The following is a 7,566-nucleotide window of genomic DNA, read 5'->3' as shown; positions in this document are numbered from 1 at the left end:
TCCATATTATACTACAGAAGACACCTCAAAAATTGACATCATTAAAAAAAGAAAACATCACAAGATGAAAGGCACAACGTATTCATCAAGTAGGTCAGTTCATGAATATTCAAGACAAACTGTCATAGCCGTTCTCCAAAGGAATTGAATCAAGTGCAACTGGACTTGGTATATACCCATGAATACGTTTCGCCTCTCATCCAAGAGGCTTCCTCAGTTCGTGCCTTTCTGACTAGACCAAGCTAGTCTGACTGGCTGGTGATGAGACTCAGAATTTATCCTCTAGGAGTCATTGTCAGAGCTATAGATGTCCATGGCTCTTTTGTGTACCGATGTTATGGCCGCGCCCGTCATTATCGGAGCTATTGATATGCGTGGCTCTCCTGTGCTAAGATGTCCAGCCGCGCCTGTCGCCATCGGAGCTATTGATTTGCATTTGTTTAGCAGCGACGGTGGTTGGGGGTGGTAGTTTCGACTTCATTGTTCAGTGGTCATGAGAGTGGTTGGAGCCGTTAGTGAGCGACTGTTGTTCTTGGAGGCTAGGCTTCTTGAGTCTCCTGGGTAGAGATGAAAGGACGGCATTGTAAGTGGGAGATAGGTGGTGTCGCAGACCTCCTCCTCTGTTGAGGGATGGTTTTTCCAGTTTCACATAGATGGCTTCCTTCACCCCTCTTTCAAACCATCTACCTTCTCTGTCCAAAATGTGTACGTTGCTGTCCTGGAAGGAGTGTGTCTTCTCCTTTAGGTGTAGATAGACTGCTGAGTCTTGTCCTGAGGAGTTTGGCCTTCTGTGTTGGTCCATCCGTTTGTGTAGTGGTTGTTTGGTTTCTCCTATGTATAGTAGGTCAGTGCAATCCTCATTGCATTGTACAGCATACACCAGATTGCTTTTCCGGGTGTGTGGTACACGGTCTTTGGGATGAACCAGTCTTTGTCGGAGTGTGTTGCTGGGTTTGAAGTATACCGGGATGCGGTGTTTGTTAAAAATTCCCCTGAGTTTCTCGGAGACCCCAGAAACATATGGGATGACTGTGTTATTCCTTCTGTTCCTCTTCTCCTCGTCGCTCACCCGGTTGGTCTTTCTGGAACGTGTTGCAGTTTTCACAAAGGTCCAACTGGGGTAGCCGCAGGTTTTTAAAGCCCCCCTCAGGTGTTTGTGTTCTTCCTGTTGGGCCTGAGTGCTGCTGGGCACATTGTCAGCTCTGTGTTGCAGAGTTCTGATGATGCCCAGTTTGTGTTCCAGAGGGTGGTGTGAGTCGAAAAGTAGATATTGGTCTGTGTGTGTAGGTTTCCTGTAAACCCCAATGTGGAGGCTCCCGTCTTCCCCAATGTGGACGTCACAGTCCAAGAAGGGCAAACTGTTGTTCTTTACGTCTTCCCTTGTGAACTTAATGTTCTTGTCCACTGAGTTGATGTGGTTGGTAAACGCTTGCACCTCTTGTGTTTGGATTTTGACCCATGTGTCGTCCACACATCTGAACCAGTGGCTCGGAGGTGTTCCTCTGAAGGAGTTCAGGGCCCTGTGTTCTACCTCTTCCATATATAAGTTGGCCACAATGGGCGATACTGGTGAGCCCATTGCACAGCCGTGTTTCTGTCTGTAAAACTGGCCCCTGAATTGGAAATTATTCACAGAATTATTCGCAGACACGTCATAGCCATTTCATGGAAAAGCGAGGCAGGCTGTTTTTTTGTGGAATACAGACATTCCAGAAACTCCTGGCAAAGCAAAAGTAAGAAAACACATTAATTTATAAAAAGAAATCATTATCGGAATCAGAGGAATCAGAATCAATCTCCGGAGGTGGTGAAGTGGGAGGGCGTTGGAAACACTCAGGTGTATGTAAGACAGAGTATTTGACCATTTGGTGTGAAACAGAGCGTTCTATGGCTTTCATGGCCAGGCCTCTGAGGCAGGGGATGACACAGCATCCACACATTGCGAGGACCACAAGGGCAATGGCTATAATACTTGTAGCGTCAGTTGATGTACAGTTAAAATGGACGTCTTTCCCATAGCCTGCTGTGGTGTTTCCACTGGATGTGAGCTGGGTGGAGCCCTCCCGCAGCAGCAGGCAGGGCCAAAAAAACAAAAGCAGGTAGTGTATGATGAGCTCGTGAGTCTCTTGAAGTGATGTGTGTGTGTGTTCGTTGCACAGGGAGCAGAGTTTGTCGTACACCACTATGTGGCGTCAACCCGTTGGTTGCACTCTCCTGCGTTTCTCCTCTTCTCTTTGTCAACCAAGGTCAATGTTTCACCTGTGTCTGTGTGCTTCTGGTGTAAGGCAGGCGAGAAGTCGTCAAAGAGTTCGGGAACCTTCCTGCAGTGGCTGGCATGTGTCCAAGTGGCCCTTTCGGCGACCTTTACAGCTGTGTGGGTGGTCAACAGGACCTGGAATGGACCTTGCCAGCTTCTGGATTGCCAGTGCTTTCGTCTCAGCTCCTTTACCACTACCCAGTCTCCTGGCTGCAAGTCGTGCAGGGGCTCATAGGCTGGTGATGGGAGGGCTGACTTTACCTGTTGAGAGATTTGGGAGAGAACAGCAGAGAGATTTTTACAATACTGATGTACATGATCTTCGCACAGCGCAGCGCAGTGGAGGGGAGGGGCCTGTTTACAGGCTCTACCCCTAGAGATGGTGGCCGTCCAAACAGGATCTCAAATGGGCTTATGTTACTTCTGGACCTTTTCCTCATTCTCATATAGGTCAGTACTCTGGGTAATGCCTGTACCCATGATAGGCCTGTTTCTTCACAGCATTTCGCCAGTTTTGTTTTTAGAGTCCCATTTTCTCTTTCCACTGCTCCTGCACTGGCGGGATGATAAGCGCAGTGTTTCCTTAGGTCAATTCCCAAAAATTCCTCAACTTGCTCAACGGCTGCATCGACAAAATGGGAGCCGTTGTCTCTGCTTATCTGGGTTGGAATACCCATTTAGGAGTGATTTCTGTCAATAATGCCTTAGCTTCTGTGTTACCACTTGGATGTTTAGCCGGGAAAGCTTCCACCCATTTTGACCACATGTCTACCATCACTAAGCAATATTTCTTCCCTTCTGCAGGTGTTAATTCAATGAAGTCCATCATCAAATATTCGAATGGTCTATCTGGTGGAGGGTGTGCAGCTTGTATGAGTGGTGTTGTTTTACCTGCATTGTGAGTAGCACAAGTCATGCATGACTGACAATATTTTTGGGCATACACAGAGAACCTTTTTGTTACCCAATGCTGTGTTAAGGACGCAAACATCCCCCCTTTCGACACATGATCCAAGCCGTGCGTCAGCTTTGCAAAGTGAGGGAAAAAACGTTTGGGAAGACAGGGTTTGCCATCTGGTCCCCACCACATGTCATCTATCAGCGTGGAACCACAGGTGCACCATGGTTGTTTCTCCTGCGGAGTAGCAAAGGACTGAAGCATGTGAGAGAAGAGGGAACAGAAACAGGGACAGACACAAACTGGGAGCATTCAGGCAATGGAAGCAGCGCTGTGACTTTTGCAGCGGCATCCGCTCTGGCGTTGCCTTAGGAGACAAAATCTGTGCTGTTAGTGTGTGCCTGACATTTACAGACAGCAATAGATATAGGTAGCAAAATAGCATCAAATAAGCCAGTGACCTTGTCGTGATGTAGAATAAGTTTGCCATCTGACTTTAGAAATTTCCTGTGTTTCCACAGAGCACCGAAATCATGTACTACGCCAAATGCATACCTAGAGTCTGTGTAAATGGTCACCGTCTTACCTTCAGCCAATTTGCATGCCTCCGTCAGTGTAACAAGTTCAGCTGCTTGAGCAGAGAGGTGGAAGGGTAAAGGTTCGGCAAGCAAGGTTTCATGGGGAGAGCAAACAGCATAGCCAACATTGTTCTGACCAGAGTGAGGGTCACGAGAGGTGGAACCATCAACAAACATGACAAAGTCAGGGTTAAATAACGGCACTTCCTGGAGGTCAGGACGGGGAGTGCAGGCCTGCTGGAGGACAGTTACACAATTATGTTCTTCCCTATCCCCAGGAGTAGGCAGGAGAGTAGCAGGGTTGAGGACAGTGCATCATTTAACGATGATGTTGGGCATGTTAGGTAGGACTGTATTGTATCTAAGCCAGCATGCTGTGGAAAGATGAGAGGTCTTTTGTTCAAGCAGTATCATAGAGACAGCATGCGGAACAAGCAGAGTCATGTCATTGTAGCCAACAATTTCTCTAGACGTCATCACAGCTTTTTCAACAGCAGCAACAGCCCTGAGACAGTGGGGGAAGCCGGCTGTGACAGGGTCGAGCTTAGCCGAAAAATAAGCAACTGGTCTTAGTTTCCCTTCATGATCCTGTAAAAGGACAGATGCCATACAGCCGTGTCTTTCGTCTACAGTCTGTGTGAATGGTCGAGTCAGGTCAGGTAGTCCTAGTGTAGGGGCAGTTTGCAATGTCAGTTTGAGTCTCGCAAAGGCTCGTTCAGCCTCTGGCATCCATACTACCTTGTCATGAGATTGGAGGCCCTTGCCATGAATCATCGCCCCCAAAGGAGCTTCCAATACTGCGTAATTTGGAATGAAATTCCTGAAGTAAGAACACATGCCTAGGAATAACATTAGCTGCCTTTTTGTGACAGGTTTGGCCAAATTCTGTATTGCTTCCACGCGTTTGGGAGAGAGAGATTTGCCCTCTGCTGTGATCACATGACCCAGAAATACAACACTTGTTTGAACAAATTATAATTTGGGCAAACCAATCTTGTGTCCTTCCTGTGCTAGCTGTTTCAGCAATACAATCATGTCTGATTCACATTGCTTATGGGAGGGGCTGCAAATCATGAGGTCATCCACGTGTTGTAACAAGGCCATCCCTGGTGTTGGGCAAAGTGGTACGAGGCTGTGTTGAAGAGCCTCATTGTAAATGGTGGGACTTTCACAATAGTCTTGGCACAATTGCGTGAATGTGTAGCTTTGCCGTTGAAATTGAACGCAAACCAAAACTGGCTATCCAGATGGACCGGGACACTGAAAAATGCATTTGATAAGTCGACGACCGAAAAATAGACAGCGTCCGACGGAACTTGAGACAAAATTGTGTATGGGTTTGGAACATTAGGTGCACGCGGTTGCACCGCTGCATTCACAGCCTGCAGGTCTTGTACAAATCGCCACTTGATTGGTTGGTCTTTGTCTCTGATTTTCTTTACAGGAAATAAAGAAGTACGTACTGGTGAATTCTCACAGGGAACAATTACTCCTGCATCTTTGAGAGATTCGAACACTGGTGTTATGCCATCTATGGCCTCCTGCTTCAGTGGGTACTGTTGTTTGCAAGGCCTAAATGTAGATTTTGGAGTGATCACCACAGGCTCACAGCCTTTGGTAAGGCCCACATCATACTTGTGAGCTGCCCAAAGAGATTTTGGAACCTCCTGCAAGGCAGGTATGTTAGCGGCCTCCGTGTTGAACCAGTAAATATGTCCTTGGGGCCCATGGTCTGGCACCAGCTGAGCCAGACCGTTCGGCATGTACGGATATTTGGAAACCCTTTTTGTAGCAGCCATGTGCTGGAGAGAACAAGGGGGACAGATCAGACGTTGGTGCCCACTCACTAATGCGAGAGCACTCGGCCTCAAAGAGGCCCAGATCCACCCACTTGTCTCGCTTATGCTTGGCCAACGAGATATGTAGCCTAGCTCCTCTAACCCTGTACAAATCATCCTGCTCTGTTGTGAGCGAAACAGCTGCTGCACATCTATGTTGTGTCCAATAAATGGTAGTGATTGAAAGCCTGTCATATTTCTGGTGGTACCATGTGTGCTTATATTGCTCATCCGGCCCTTCTGACACATAAAAGGTGCAATACAGATCCTCCGGTGTCATAAGGTCAGTGCTAATAGGGGAGATTCGTCGCTCCACCTCGATCATCATTTCATACTTGATTTACTGTTGTTGTAGTTTCCACTCGTAGGCATACAGCAAATGTTGTGGACTGTAATGCACTAGTGAGTGAGAAATATCAGGGCCCAATTTGGACACTTTACGAATTTTGATGCCCTCTGGTGTGGAAATTAGGCATATGCCCATTTTACATATCAGGTCTCTGCCCATGAGATTCATGGGGCACAGATCTGACAGCAAAAAGGCATGCATAAGTTTGGAATTTGGAGCATCCTCGCAATTGAGTGGCATGGTGATGCTTTCTTTAACCCTTTGGCCTGATGCGCCCATAGAGTAAACATGGTTTCCACTCATTTCTGGTTTGTTTGGGAATTCTGATGCCCTAATCACGGAGTTTGTCGCCCCGGAATCGACTAGAAAAACTATTTTCTATCCTCTCACTATCAATGTATATTCGGGCAGTTTCTTAAATGCCCCTGATGTGTACTTAACATAGGTGCCGTGTGTCCCTTTATCAGTAGCAGCATTGGCAAGCATGTCTTCATTGCTATGAACGGTGTGAGCAAGCATGTCTTCATTGCAGCAGTGTGTGAAATCCTATTTGTGTATGTGGTGATGCAATACCTCTCTCCGATGGTGTTAGTCGCAGCTCATTGTCCAGAGGCCTTCCCTCTCCACCCTCCACCGATCGTCGTCAGTCTGATTTGTTGTTGTTGTTGGCAGATTGATGTGATGCCCGCTGACCACCCGTTCTTCTGCTCAGGCAATCACGTGCCCAGTGTCCCTTCTGACCGCAGTGGTAGCACACATCGTCTTGCTCAGGATTCCGTCCGAAACCATGTCCACGGTCTCCACCCCGCCTATCATTGAAGTTGCCTCGTCCCCTACCTCCTCGTCCTCTGCCACCTCTCCCACCATTGCCAACAGCGTGATACATATGGAGTTCCTTCTGAACTGGTCCATGCTGATGTTGACGGGTTCTGTTGGCAATGGGAGAAAAGCTAGGGGGTTCATCGTCGTACTTCAGCCCAGTCGCACCGAACAAAGGACCTGGTAATTGGGGCAGAGGCGGGACAGAGGAGTCCACTGGATACCCGGATGCCCGTGGTGCTGATGGTTGGGCAACCGGTCTGGCTTCAGGCGGAGGGTGTTGAGGTTCCGGTGGAGCCTGCAGATGTGTGTACGGTGGTGGCTGGGGTTGGTCTGGGGCTTGGTGACGGATCAGTGGGTGGGTGTCGAGGTCAGGGTCCAGCGAAGAGGTGTGTGAGTATGGGGTTTTGGTTTCATGTGTATAACTATTCTGTGTATTACTATTTTTTCCCCTTTTGAACTGGGTAGTTCTTTCTGTAACTTCTTCCTTTCTCGTGTCTCTGCTTCCTTTTTCCACTTATTCAAACATTCAGTGTGTTTCAATGTCTTCTCAATCTTCACTGACACTTTCTTTTTCTTTCTCTGTTCACTTTCTTTTTCTTTCAGCTTCACTTCTAATTCATTGAGTCTTTTCTTACTCAATGATCCTCCCTCTGGGAATTCAAATTTCTTTACCCATGTTGATAGACAACTCACACTTCTTTTGCCCCACTTATTCCTCATAATATCCACAATCGGGCCCTCAGGAGGTCCCTTTGTTCCTTTATTCCCCATCCCGGATGAGGAACCTGTGCACAGTTCTCTTACAATACAGACGTCTCTGTAAG

General features: G+C 47.6%; 1 protein-coding gene across 5 annotated transcripts in view; it reads left to right on the top strand.

Annotated features, from left to right (window-relative positions):
- The window catches only part of stab1 (stabilin 1), a 280,261-nt gene that overhangs the window by 196,905 nt on the left and 75,790 nt on the right, over positions 1–7,566 (top strand). The window lies entirely within an intron of this gene.

The sequence above is a fragment of the Lampris incognitus genome, chromosome 2 (assembly GCF_029633865.1).
Source record: "Lampris incognitus isolate fLamInc1 chromosome 2, fLamInc1.hap2, whole genome shotgun sequence".
Taxonomy (NCBI): domain Eukaryota; kingdom Metazoa; phylum Chordata; class Actinopteri; order Lampriformes; family Lampridae; genus Lampris; species Lampris incognitus.
This window is presented reverse-complemented; position numbering and strand designations above follow the sequence as displayed.